The following is a 13,981-nucleotide window of genomic DNA, read 5'->3' on the forward strand; positions in this document are numbered from 1 at the left end:
AATTATATAAATCCCTCATGAATGTGGATAAAGTACTGCAACATAGACAGCTTCAATTGTTTTCTGTTTCTGCTTAGCTGTTTTCATGGCCTCAGTCTTGTCACTTTATCTTTCTCACACTCAATTTCTCCAGCTATAAAATGGTGTTAAAATTTACTTCTTTATAAAGTATTACAAGATAAACCAGTGAAATATTTCTATAGTATCTGAGTTTTATTATAGTAAACGTGATAAGTACTTGATTTTGAAAATATATTACCCTAAAGATTGCACTGAATATAAGCAAAAGACTTTTGTTCAGAGATGTTGGTTTAAAAAAACAACCTCCTCTGGACTCAGCCTAATGACTATTCCAAACTATTAGTCACGTAGTAAGGCAACAGATTTTTAAAGCTGGATATTTTGTAAGCTTGAGATATGTACAATATCTACTCATCAAGGTAAGAAGTAGGATGCTGTCGTGAATGAGTGGTGTAGAGGCCACTTAAAGGATCACCATCAAAGGTATTAGCAGAAAGTGATTTTAACAGAAATTTATAAAAGCGCAACTTAACAGAGTTCGAAGGCAAGGTTCACTCTATCACTTACTACATGGATGAAGCATACAAAGGAAAATCAAGTTAGAATTAAGCTAGAATGATTTATACAGACATCGAGGACAAAAAAGGGTAAGAGAACCCTCCCGCTGAGTCACGACGTTCAGAGAAGAGCCCCTTGCTTTCTAAACTCCTGATGGAGCTTAGGTGTGGCTGGATCCACCCCTAGTCCCAGACTTGGTCAACGGTTTATGTCTAAGGGATTATATGTGTTTAGCAGCAGTCTAAGGTTAATTCACAGTTTAAGATGTATTACAAGATTTTAGCAGCACTTAATCATTAACTAATTTAACATTTACAAGGTGAGTGAATACAATTTACTACCATCACAACAGTGACTTAATTACAGATTATGCTTGCTACCTAAATCAATTCACACACACAGACAGAAATATATAAATGTACAGTACAAAAAGTATACCTGTTAAAAATTCCCCTCGAGTCTAGTGAAATATTCACGTCAAATGTCTTGAGATTCGAGGAGTGTTTCAGCCCAGGTCCCATCGTCAGTCAGCGACGGTCCTCTGAACATCGCAAACTCGAGAGCTCTGAGAGGCGTCCCACTCAGAGGGAGACACTGGGCGCAGCCCGCTGCGGTCCAGGAGAGCTCAAAGGGTCTCGCTTGGGACCACTGTTTATAGGTTCGCAAGATGATTGGCTTTAGTTATCCATAAACTTCCATCCTGGCCACAGTCCAAGGCAGTAGTTACTAAAATTCTCAAGGTTTGAGTAACAAGGATATCATTCCACTTGAGCTACAACTCAGATAAGGGTATCAGGGGATGACAAATTATCCCCACTCTTGTCTCCCACCTGGGCCAGGCAGTAGGAGTATGGTCCCAACCTCAGCTGTGCAGAGTTCCTGGTACGGTCAAGCGACGCTTAACCGCCAGGCTCATTACACCAGGGCCAAGGTTTAACGGGAGCTTCTGAGATGGTGCAGCGGCCCAGGAGGGTGTGGGGGGGAATGCACACCACAGATGCCAACCATGCAAGAAAAGAAGAAACTTTTTTGATAAGCCATTCATCATAGGCACAAAAATAAAGCATTTTTGTGGGTGTCAAAACTGGCTAGACCACATTTGTTGCCCTCCCAGTAATTACCCATTCACGAGTGACAGACATACTTGCTAGCTGATGTATGGTATGAAGGAGTAGTCTATCTGATGAGTTCCAGCAAAATGGATACCCTTGTTCACCTTTAGTCTGTGATCTGGCATATAAATAAAATGTCAGAGGATTTAAAATGTTTCCACATTGGTATGTATGTTTGTAGGAGTAAGACTGGAATTTGTCAAGTGAAGCATTTTTTAATCAAAAAGTACCTCCACTTTAAAAGGCAACATGCAGTTCTGGCAGATGCCTCTCAACACAGGACAGTGAATGAATCCTTTGCTGTTTTGCACACACAGGTCATTGCCAATTATGTAAATAGCATAGATAAGAAACCAAAGAGTCTTAGACTGGGCAGGGATCTTTACTAGGATAAATAATTTAACAAATATAGAAATAACCAACCTTGGAAAATTAGGCTTACTTTTAAAAAAATACCATTTTTGTGGTGAACTCTGTTACCCAATCCTTGCATCATCGTGCCTTACAAATTGGCCACACAGTCATGCTGACCTAAATTACTGGTTTGTAATTGGACGCAACCTTTGAAAAGTTTCTCATTTAGGATTGAACTTTTTATGACCTGCATAGAAAACTTCTATTTGAGAATAAAAGCCACAATTTCAGCTGATGAGTTTTGCTCATATGGAGGCAACAATTGATTTGGGAATTCAATTTACATGGAGGTCATTCCAGAAAGTATTTTACAAATAGGACAATTATAGAATGCTTTTCTGTAACTAAAGAGTTAAACTGTCAGGGGTCAGCAGTTAAATCTGCCCCTAAAAAGCATTTAAAACATTTTCTGAACTTTTTCTTTTGGCTCTCCCATCCTTTCATGCTATATGAGATGCATAAGAAGTCCTTCACCTAGGATTTCTGTGCAAAGACAAGGTCACCAGCCTAACTGCTCAAATTGGTTGGTAGGAATCGGCTTTGTCCCAGTGATAGATTAGTGATTTGCTAAATAAAACCATTCTGTGCTGCAAATTTACTTGCCAATGCTGGGTTTATGTATGTGGACAACAAACCTGAAAATATGGATTTTGTTGTAGCAAGACAAATCTGGATTTGAATGTGTCCAGAGGCTTTGTAACCTGCCAGCTAGATCCGGACAAACTGACTATAGGTAGTAGGTACTCTTTGCCTGCCAAGTAGGGGTGCAATGGGTGGGAGTTACTTTCCTTATAGCTTTTCTTCAGGATGCTTTCTCAGGATGGTGTAGAGCCATTAAGATCAAAAATCTGCTCAGCAGAGTAAGGGTGACTCATATAAGCAACAGTTTGCTGAATCATCCATTTTTACAGTCGAAGGGCTTCACTCATTGTTCTTCTTGCGTAGCAATTGCACAAATGCCAGCCTAAACTGGGTAGAAAATGCTCTTAAATGTGGAGATGCTATTTTACACTCTCTGCACTCAGTTAGTTCACGTGTAAATCATTACTGAAGATAAAGAGCAATGGTGAACTTCAAGAAGAAAAGTCAGGGCAAGTATTATTCTGCTTATATTACATGCTCTATGGGATAAAATATGTGCAAATTCACACACAAACAAAGGATTTTTTTCTGTTACTTATTCTGCAGCTTCTGATTATTTGTCGTGTTACTTTGGGCCAAAGATTCTATTAATTAGGGTTTAGAAAGAATTTTATGTTTATGAAAAAAAGAAAAGGAACATATTTGAAATCAGTTACTAGTGCTAACTTTGCTTTAGAAAGATCCTGTTTTTAAAAAATTTGAACATGTTTGTGTCATTAATTTTTCATTAGTAGCATCATTTCTGAGTTGTAAGTGCTCCTGGTAGTCAGTACACAAGTCAGAACTTAGTTTCTTCTTTTTAATTGACCTACAAAATAGGTGGAAGGAAATCATGTTTCACAGTATCAAAGGATCATCATAAAAGTTTCATTATTGAAAGTAACTTCTATCTCCACTATACCTAAAAACTTCAAGGGAATTCTAAGGGACGGTACAAATATTCTAAATTAAATCCTACAACCCTAGCATGAAATGCTGATAATAGCGTGGGCTCAGGAGTACAGAAAGAGCACTATGACATACTGGGTTTGCTGCTCATTGTTGTCACCAAAACATCCAGGACTGAGAAGAAAATCATTTGAAGAGTGCCTTGTATCTGGAAGTCAACAAGGAAAACATCAAGGAAAGTGCTGAGTCCAACTTGGCTGGATTCAACCTTCCAGCCTTTTCAGAGCTGTAACTCCATGCATCTCAGGAACCATTTTCAGTGCTGGAAATCTTTTGTCATAGATCAGTGATGCATGTTTTGCGTTTGTCTTTTTTTTTTATTATTATTCGTATGCATTTTTATTTCTTTCATGTGCAAAATACCAAACAGTTTCTGAATACCAAGAATATCCAAATGTTCATGGTCCCAGACCTGAGAAAAGTTGGGTTAATGGACAAAAGCTAACCCGTACTGACTTAGAGCAGTGTGGAAACGCATAGGTTACTGTGGTTACAGAATTGCCAAAACCTAGCTTGGTTCTTTGACTTTTGTCAGAGGAAAGTACTGTTGCGAGTTTCTGTTTAGAACTAAGCCTGTTACCAGCAGCAGTTTTTGCAGGATGTGTTTCCTGAACTCTTAAAAATAATGTTAAGATAAGTGCTAAGACATTAGCAGCCCGATGCTGCTCTTCAGGCAAGAAGAGTGACTAAGCTGGAGGCTCTGGCAGGTATCAGAGTAAGAAAAACTTTGCTCTCTGTATTTCTCTGTATTTACAATGTGATTGTAAAGCTCCATTTCAGAAATACATAATTGGTCAGGCAATAGCTGACAATATATTTGTGTTCAGTTATAAAATATGACTGTTTGTACTCTGAAATTCTGAAATGGCTTTTGGTTTTTTGATACATTACCAGCCTGATATTGTTTTCATTCATGAATAAAACCAGTTAACCTATTTTCCATCCTTTAACCAAAACCAAGCACTTCCTGAAACCCTTGGTAACTGTACTAACTTCGGTGCTTTATCACCTGTGCCTAAGTGGGGAGAGCTGCTATTCCAAACATTTGTACAATTACATTGATTCTCTTTTCCTTAGGACTGAAAACAGGCTAATTCAGGTTAACGGTAAGCATAAACTCTCTACAGCACACAAACTCCTTCGATGAGCTTGTCTAAATCTACTTTAAGGGGGCTTATTTGAACATTCCTATCCTCACTGTAAAAAATATACAGTCAACACAGCCTGCTCCATTATGGCAAAGCTATAGATAAAGCTTTTGCATTGTCCTTAAGGTAACATTCTCTTTGTATGCAGGTGTCCTATCAAGTTACTTATTTACAAGTTACTTACAACATTCCTCTCCGTCTTCTTTTCTGTGTATATATGTATGTGTGCATGTGTACAGAAACAGACGCATACATTAAGATGAAAACTGGTAAATATGCACAGATATCCAATTCGCAAATGGCCCCCAAAATTTGTAACACTTCAGTCTTAACAGTACAACCAATCTGACTGATCTTTGCTAGGAAGCAGAAGTTCCAGGATAATAATATGACATACAAGCAGAGTTATTCCCTGCTTGCTGCATGAAATGTGGATTTGAAACTTGGGAAATCTTTACTGTATATTTTAATACACTCAAATGTAGCTAAAGTCTTTTATACAGCAAGATAATTGTTAATTAAATGATCAGGTTTCAGTTCATTTAACATGTGTAATATTTGCATGATAAGGTGCTATGCATTTCACTGATATTCTTATACTTAGCCAGAGAATATGCCGTGCAGAATTAATGAAAGAAATTATATGATTTTCTTTGTAATGTTTATTCGCTGTATTATCACCATATGATTTAATTATTCTGATCAGTGTAGGTCTGTCATTACACGCATGCAGAGGAAGGGCAAACATTCGGAACTATAATGGTAATACTTCAAGCACTTTTCATGAAATTATAGACAATATTTAAATTTCCCTGCAAACTTAGAATACTTTCAGCCTGGGAGCACATTTGTTACTTCAGGTTTTCATGGCTTAGGGTTTGCTTATTTTCCTAGTAAGCAGAGTTATTTCTAAATTATTCAAGTTCTTTTAAAAATTAGACTTTTGCATGCATATAGATTTGTTCTTGAATGTCTAATAAACAGCTTTGATTTGGAAACTAAAAATTGGCAATTGATTAGACTGCTGTAGAGCACAATATAGCTGCCTGCGCTGATCAGAGCTATTCATATTGTTTTTACTGAAGTAAGGAGGTGCCAATTGCAGCTTGTATACAAGCACCTTTCTTAGAGGGCTAAATGACAGGCACTTGACCTTTAGCAGACTTGAACTTATCTGCACCAAATAACACAGAAGTGATAAAAATCTGGGTAGTAAAGTGCATTTGCTTACATTTCCAATGGTTTGTTTGAGAGTTAATCTTGATCTTGTTGAATTTTCTGGTAAAATTCATGTAAACATCAGTTGGATGTTTAATCCTTTTCTGGATTAAAATGTTCTTGCCCATAAGTGGAGATGTCAGCTATTGGCCCACCTGAAAAAAATCTGTATAACAATACATTAACAACTGGAGTCTGACTTAGATGACTCCTTCAATATTCATACTTATGGCTTAGTGGAGGGGGAGGCTATCTGTCACAACATACAGTAGCTGATTATTGCTTTATACTTACTGAATAATTCACTAAAAAATTAATAGTGGAAGAAGCGTGCTTAATGCTTTACTCAATTCTGAAAATTTGATTAAAATGTGTGACTGAACCAAGCAGAAGCTTGGCACTAAATCTGCTTATTAGTATTGGCACTAGATATGCCTTTTCTAAGAGGAAGAAGCTCAAAAGAGCTGGAGTATTTTGATTTGAAAATTGGCAATTGTGATTGCCTGGGGGGGTGGACAGGGTAGAAACTGTTTTATTGAGCAGATGAGAATTCTGAACACAGCAGGAAACATAATCTACAAAGCTTTCCAAAAATGCCAGCACTGATATTAAACATGTATGCCTCACCCCATTTGAGTAATAAGAGTACTGCAAGTTAAATTTATTTCTCATAGTGGGGAAAAACACGTCCCACGCAGATGTGATAAAGCACCAGAAGAACAATGAGACGAGCTGGAGGACGAACACCGTGCTGCTCACAGCGCAGCTGACCTGAGCTGTGCTACCAGCCGGGCAGGTCCCACGGCCCCTCCATCCTCCGTCCCGCATTCCTGTGCCAAATTGAATCCCGAGGAAAAGACTGCCGGCAATGTCTCCGTGCTGTACAACTTCCAAGCTGAAGCTGTAGCCCATGAGAACTAATCGCAATGGCATCAATTATTTAAGCACTATCTGAAAGCTAAAAACACGAATTCTAGGTTTTTTTGTACCTCCTGCTCACTTTTTCTTCCTGCTCCCGGGGGAACTGCATCAAAGGGTCTGCCCCTGTGTTTCACAATCCTTATCTTATAATCCAAGAGAATTTGGGATACTGTAAACAGTTATGGTCAGTGGGAAAATATCTCCTCAGTCTCTCCGTAACTGCAAGGTCCATTTTCTAGAGCTTGCCTGGCCCAGTCCCCTAAACACGGGAACTCCTACCACATCCCCTGGGCGCGCTCAGCACGGCCTCGCGCATGTGTCCCGTCGGCAGGAAGCTTACCCTGACCCAAGGGCTCTCGCAAGGACAATGTGGTTTTACTACTGAATCTTTGCCAGGATCAAAAAAAAATTATGTTGCTTAAAGCACCCCTCTAGGTGCCACAGGCAAGCAGACCATCCTGCACAGCAAGAAATACCCCACGCTCTCTTGTCCTTCTCTCCGTAGACTCTGTATTAAGCTGTAATTGGAGGGGACTGGAGGCGCAGCCTTTCCTTGAGTAAGAAGAAAACATTATTATGCAGTAGTCCTTGGTGATTTATCACTCTTTAAACAGAAATATGGGGAAAGCAACCATCAGAAAGTTCAGCCAGGACAACATACTTCCAGTTGCATCTCCCTGTGCTTGGCAGATGACAAAGCCATTGAACATCAATAATTAGACCATATGGACTAAATTTTTTACCCACTCCACTCCCAGCTCCACACTTTTTCTTGTGGCAAAGTATGGTTTTGGCATTTGATCTGTTCTAGTCACCCCTCCCATCCCTTTGATTAAATTAGTTGCATATGTAGATTTGGTTTTGTGTGTTTTCAAATCTCAGATAGCATCTAATACTGCATTTCAAACAAGAGGAAGAAGAATGGGCACACGTTACTTTTTATCAGTGTGTTTCACTGCTGACTTCTCACAGAACATAGCACTGGTCTCCTCAGGCTTCTCTTTTTTTTTTGCCTCTTTTTCATATATCTTGAATAGCTTTTTGTGTGTTGGTTTCTGGTAGCTCACCCTCCTCTATGGAAAATACAAGGATTGTAAATTAAAAAAAAAAAAAAAAAATTACAAATGACATTAAGAAAATAGCAACAGGCAAATGTGATCCCACACCATTTCCTAACTTGTGGTGTACGAGAAGGCAGTGATAGACTTCATGCTGTGAGTGGTTTATAACTATACTAAAAAAATAGTATTTTATTGTAGGGTTGTTTCAGACCTCAAAAGCCTAATGATGGTCATGCCAAAATAGCACAACATGGAAGTGGTAAAATAAACCCCAAGCAGATGTCTCATAGGAATATTCTGCACTGTATGATTGCATGGCTTTACTAGGGAAGGCTTCCTCATGCAAACAGTCTGATGGAAGTCTAAGGGACCATTAGTGTACCTGCCAGTCTTAGTGGACATTTCTGTTCTCTGTGAAGTTATAATTCCTCTTTCTGATTGTTAGGAACTTATTTATTCATGTATTTTTTGCATTACAAAACCTGACAGATTTATATATCATACTCAATATACTAAATCACTAATATATTACAGAGGAAGTGTGTCTAAAGTGGAAATTAAGATCTTCAGTGAAACCATTAAGAAAATGTCGAAATTTTGTAGCTTTTTCAGGAGCATTACTCCAATTTTCACCAATTCTAGTTTCCATGTAAGAGTTACCGGCCACATTTGTTTGGAAGAAAGGATGTGTAGTACACATGAAAGAATGATTCACAGAAGAAAAGGGCAGAAAAAGAAGAGAGAGAAAAATCCAAAACTGGGAAATGGATGGGATGGGAAGAACAGTATACGAAATCACAAAAGTGTGAAGCCAACTCAGGGGCAGTTTTGAAATCTAGAAAGAGAGCTTTCAAGCGGATACAAACAGGAGTAGAAGAAGTCATATCCTGTATAGGGGATCTCTCCTTAAAATATTTTTTGCAGACAAGCTCATCAGGAAAGGGATTTTACTTTAAATGCTGATCACACTTTGTAAAGTGCAGCCTGACAACCATGACTTATGTAAAGAGCCTCCACATGAATAACTATACACTTATTCAGTCTCGTGTTAAAAATGTAATATTAAAAATAAAGAGAATTATTTGAAGCTAGAGACAAATACTCCAGCTCAGTTCTTCGTCACATTGGCTGATGAATATTGACTCTCCTGCCTTTTGTGTATCGCCTGATACCAGCCACTGCTTTTTCCAGCTGGTGATTATTCAGTCAGCAACAAGAAGAGAGAGCATCATTTCTATTATCCGGGTGGTAGTTATGTGATAGTAACAATCTTGCTCAAAAAGATTCAGTGAGTCATCCAAAATCATGGAATGGGGTATCCTGATCAATCCGAAGGTGGCACAGGAAGGGCTTCTGAGTCTCTGTGGTTTTTTCGATCGTACAGCAAAAGAAATGTTCTCAGAACTGTTTCTAAGAATAGCAGGATGACTTCTTTAGCAATCCTGTGACTAATTTGAGAGCAGCATATATTGTGTGTTTCTGTATCCCATGAGAGCATTTTAATCACAAATGTATATAATTTTACATCAGCATTTTTGCATCTGATTTTTTTCATTTACAATAGCTTGACTTCCTTAAGAAATTTGCAGTTTGTCTACAGTGTTTGAAGCATCTTTGTGGGATTTGGAAAGCAACAGCATACACCAACTCTCAGACTTCACATTTCTTCGCCTTATCTGTGAGTAAATGACAAAAGTCTGTGGAAAACTAAGTGGTAGATTTGAAAATGAAAGATCTGGGAGCTACAGCAAGGCAGCTGAACCACAAGAGAATCGTTCTCAGAAGGTTCATTAAGATGCTGGCAAAGCTTCTTCCATGTGTTTCATTTAATATAAGTAATCACCATACAGTAGCTAGCATATATATAAGCAGTGAAATATGGTTACGGCCAACATAAGAGATAGTAATGGTCTGACACTTTGGGGTAATCCCAAAGCAAATGTCAGCTGCTCACCAATCCTGAAAGCCAATGATTATGACTCTATTACTAATGGAAAATAAAATAGAAACCAACAGCATTGGTGTTATGGTGGTAGGAAAAAGAGTTGTGGAAAGATTAAAGGACACAGGAAAACCACCCTGATCTAGCCAAACCTAGCTGAATCCAGTTGAAATGTTCAGAGGATTAGTAGTGACAAGAGGCTGCTCCTTTTACATTCCCCAAGTCTTGAAGTTGTTGGTCCCCAGGTTAGATCACCTTGGGGCAGCCTTAACTTATAACTAAATCACAAGATCAAGAGAATGTTTTATTAGCAAATTATTGCAAAACTATATATTCCCAGTAACAATGTCTTTCCTCCGGAAATGTCCCTTGCACTGCTGGGTTGCCAGAAGAAGATATGAAAGAGCATATTTTCTGTAATCTAGAAGAATATGTTTTCTTTACATTTCATATACACTTATGGCTGCCATGAGCTAATGCTTCTCCAGTAATATAATTTTACATTCTCACACAGGCACAAATTTGATCCCAAACCTTTTATAAGCCATACAAAAACACAATAACATTTCTAAAAGCAAAATTGAAAATGTACATGTAAACATATGCATATTTGGCAGTTTGAATATTTGTACCATTTGTTAGAAAAGTAATACAGGGCAGGACAGAAAATTCCTGCCAGTAAGATTCATACGACATAGCACTTGAAAACACATACAGGAATAGTAGGCCGTACACAATTATTGCCTGAAAGTCCCAGTTAGCTGTTACAGTCAATGTTAACTACGTAAAGGCTAAACTCATAAAAACCAGCAAAAACTTATTGCTAGGTACTGTATCCAAGTTCTCCACTGCAAAATACAGCAGCTGATCTTTGAAAGCTTGTAAGTACTAAGAGATTTAGCACCAGACCAAGAAAAATGCCCTCCTTGCTTCTTTCTCCTATGTCTTTAGCCCAGTTTGTCTATTCCTGGACTTTTAAAAACTTTTTAACAAATACCGTTTATCCTATCGGACCATTAACACCATGAAACACACCACAGCAAAATCTTTTTTGACGGTTTCAGGAGATCAGGGGACATAAAAGAGACAAATATGCTGAATGACTGTTTTGCTTGACTCCTCCTCATTCCTGAAGAAAAACGTACTTTCTTTCTCTGTTTTGAAACCCGAACTGTGGTTATAGGAGTGCTGCTCAGATGGTATTTGCTATTTTAATAGAGGCAATTACTATGTTCATTCAGGAGGACATATCAGCAAAGAGATGGTATCTCAAGACTTCATTGACAGGAATCTGAAAAGACAAGAGTCCAAAGAACATCCTCAAAATGTATTTTCCTCTGGATGACCCTTTGCAGCTCTCCATGTAGTCTGTGTCCTGTGAACAGCAAGTTTCTTTCTAGTCAAGTGACTGAAAAAACAGAGGTTATTTGCTTTTACATTAATAATTGCTCTTGCACACTAGGTGGATTTGAGTTCTCTATAAAATATATGTCAATCAGCTGCTCTCTCCATTGACTTCCAAGAAAGTTTTGCTCTTTGATTCTCTCTTGGGACTTTTAAAATTCTTAATTTCCCAAAATGCTTTACCAATCCACTTTTAGTATGTCCACCCTTATTGTTCTAAATCCATTCATAGCCAGTCAAGCCAAATAACAGTTCCCAGCAATCTCAGATACACAGCATTTTCAGATACACATTTTCTAGTAACAGTAGGAAAATAATGTGTGGTTAACATATTAGGCTGAAATCAAGAGATCTGGAATCAATTCATGCTCTTACCACAGAGAATCAGTACAACCTTGGGCAAATCACAGCAGGAAACAATATACAACACATATCTTCAGGCATATGATCTAGGTGCCTCACTTACAGTCTAGTCTCCCTATCCATCTCCAGGCAATGGACAGATAATAGTTCTAGATGCCTCCCATCTCCGTCTGCAAACACTATTGGACTTACACTCTTTACTGGATTATTCTTTGTGTGCACATTCCATGGCTACTGCAATGAATCCCAGATCTTTCAGCCCCGTAGACACTCTGACACCAGCATCAAAGCCTGCCAAGTAGGTATAATATTGTGGAAGAAAAATAGCTGAAAAGGTTTATTAATTTATAAACCCTTCATTTTTCAGGAACAACTGAGATATGTGTTCATGCGTATGTATGCATGTCTGTGCACACACGTGTATGTGTGCGTGGCTATACACGCGTGTGTGTCTGTGAATGAGTGTGTGTGTATGAAAGCTTAAAAACCAAGGCACTTCACAGACATTTAGGAGAAGATTAGTTTAGCGATGGAAGAATTCCACCAAAAACCCAGAGCACATTTCCAACCATGTGTTCTACATTGTACTTCTCTGCATTTCCCATCTAGAATGAATAACTGGAAACACTCTGTCAGTACCCCAGATCACAAGAGGAGCAGGATGCTGCTTGACTACCACACATTTCACAAAGGAGAAAAGGCTGTTTGCTGTAGTGTAAGTCAGATCAGGCTGAAGAGAAGCAATTCTGTCTCTTCCTCCCACAGACAGACAATTTACACCTGCACGATTCAGCTGTGCTGAAGCATTTTAATCAATCTATCTCAGAAAATCAAGAATAGGGTTTAAAATCCCCTTCTCCTCTTATACAGATCAGAGATCATACGTATTGCAGCTTGTGTGTATGATGGAAAGAATTAAAAATAGTTTCTAAAACCTGACTAAATTTTTTGTGTATTTGTGAATTGGATTTAGTCATTACATTAACTGAACACTGCTCTTTGTACAGTAAATACACGTACTTTGTTATTTACAGTGGAAGATTTTTTCTAAAAAATCTTTACAGAATGTGGAGGCTAAGAAGAAATATGTAAAGCATTACTATTATCCATGATTCATTGACAACAGGGCAGTTTTTGTCCATACTTCTTCCAAAATGGTGTTTCCTACAATAGTGCCAACTAAGACTAAGAGCCCATTTTTCTAAGCACTATGGAAACAGAATAATCTTAAAACTAGCCCTACCTCAAACAGTTTACAATCTAAGAAATGAGAGAAAGCAGATAGTAGGTGTTAGTTTAGTCTTTACGTCTTGCCTTCTATACTGAAACTGTAAAGAATTATATAAATTGTTGCTAGTTCTGATGCAGATTAAACTGAAAATATGATTTCTGCCTTACTGTTCTGGATCCATCTGGATCTGAATGAACGCGGCGACCTTCTTTCTCACAAAGGCTTTTAGTTTTACTTTCATAGTTTTTATTCAAACTTGGATGAAAGAGGAGACAAGCTGTAGGTTTTCTGATGCCTTCTAATCTGAATTCTAAATCAAATGAAGCATCAAAATTAGATTATGCTTCTTTATCCTTAATCTGAATATCAATATTGTTTATTTGCCCTTAATTGTCCTGAAGTTGTTAAAATGCTCTCATATAAACTAGTGAATGGCCTGCAAATGTTAGCAGTCTGAGGGAGCAAGGGGAACTTTGACAGACCAAAATAGCTTTAGGGCCTTGAATGAGGATTCTCATCTCTTTGACAAAAAGATCAGTTATCCTGTCTCTGCTTCTTCTGTTTACCAAACGCATCTTAAAATCTCATTTAAAAATACATGCAGGAGCAGTGGTCTCCATGTCACCTTACAAAGTGCAGATGCTTCTCATCAACTGTTGAAAGAGAAGCATCAAGCTGGAGAGAGGCAGCCAGCAGAGTTCCTCAAGCACTGCTCTTAGGACCAGTCTTATTTGCATCTGGACGGATGTAGATGTCACAGAAAACACCTGTGGTTATGAGGTGGACTGGCAAAGCAAAGTGATCACAACAGAGGAGGATATCGCACCGGAAAAAATGGATAACTTTGAGACCTGGAGTAACAGAAATGAAGTGAAGTTCAAAGGCCAAAACCAAGCATTTAGAAACTAAGAACAAAAGGTTTACTATAAAATCTGAGCTCCTCAGCTAGAGCCAACTCAGGAGGAGAATGACATGTATACATTAACTGGATACAAAAC

This window comes from Calonectris borealis, chromosome 5 (genome assembly GCF_964195595.1).
Source record: "Calonectris borealis chromosome 5, bCalBor7.hap1.2, whole genome shotgun sequence".
Classification (NCBI taxonomy): Eukaryota; Metazoa; Chordata; class Aves; order Procellariiformes; family Procellariidae; genus Calonectris; species Calonectris borealis.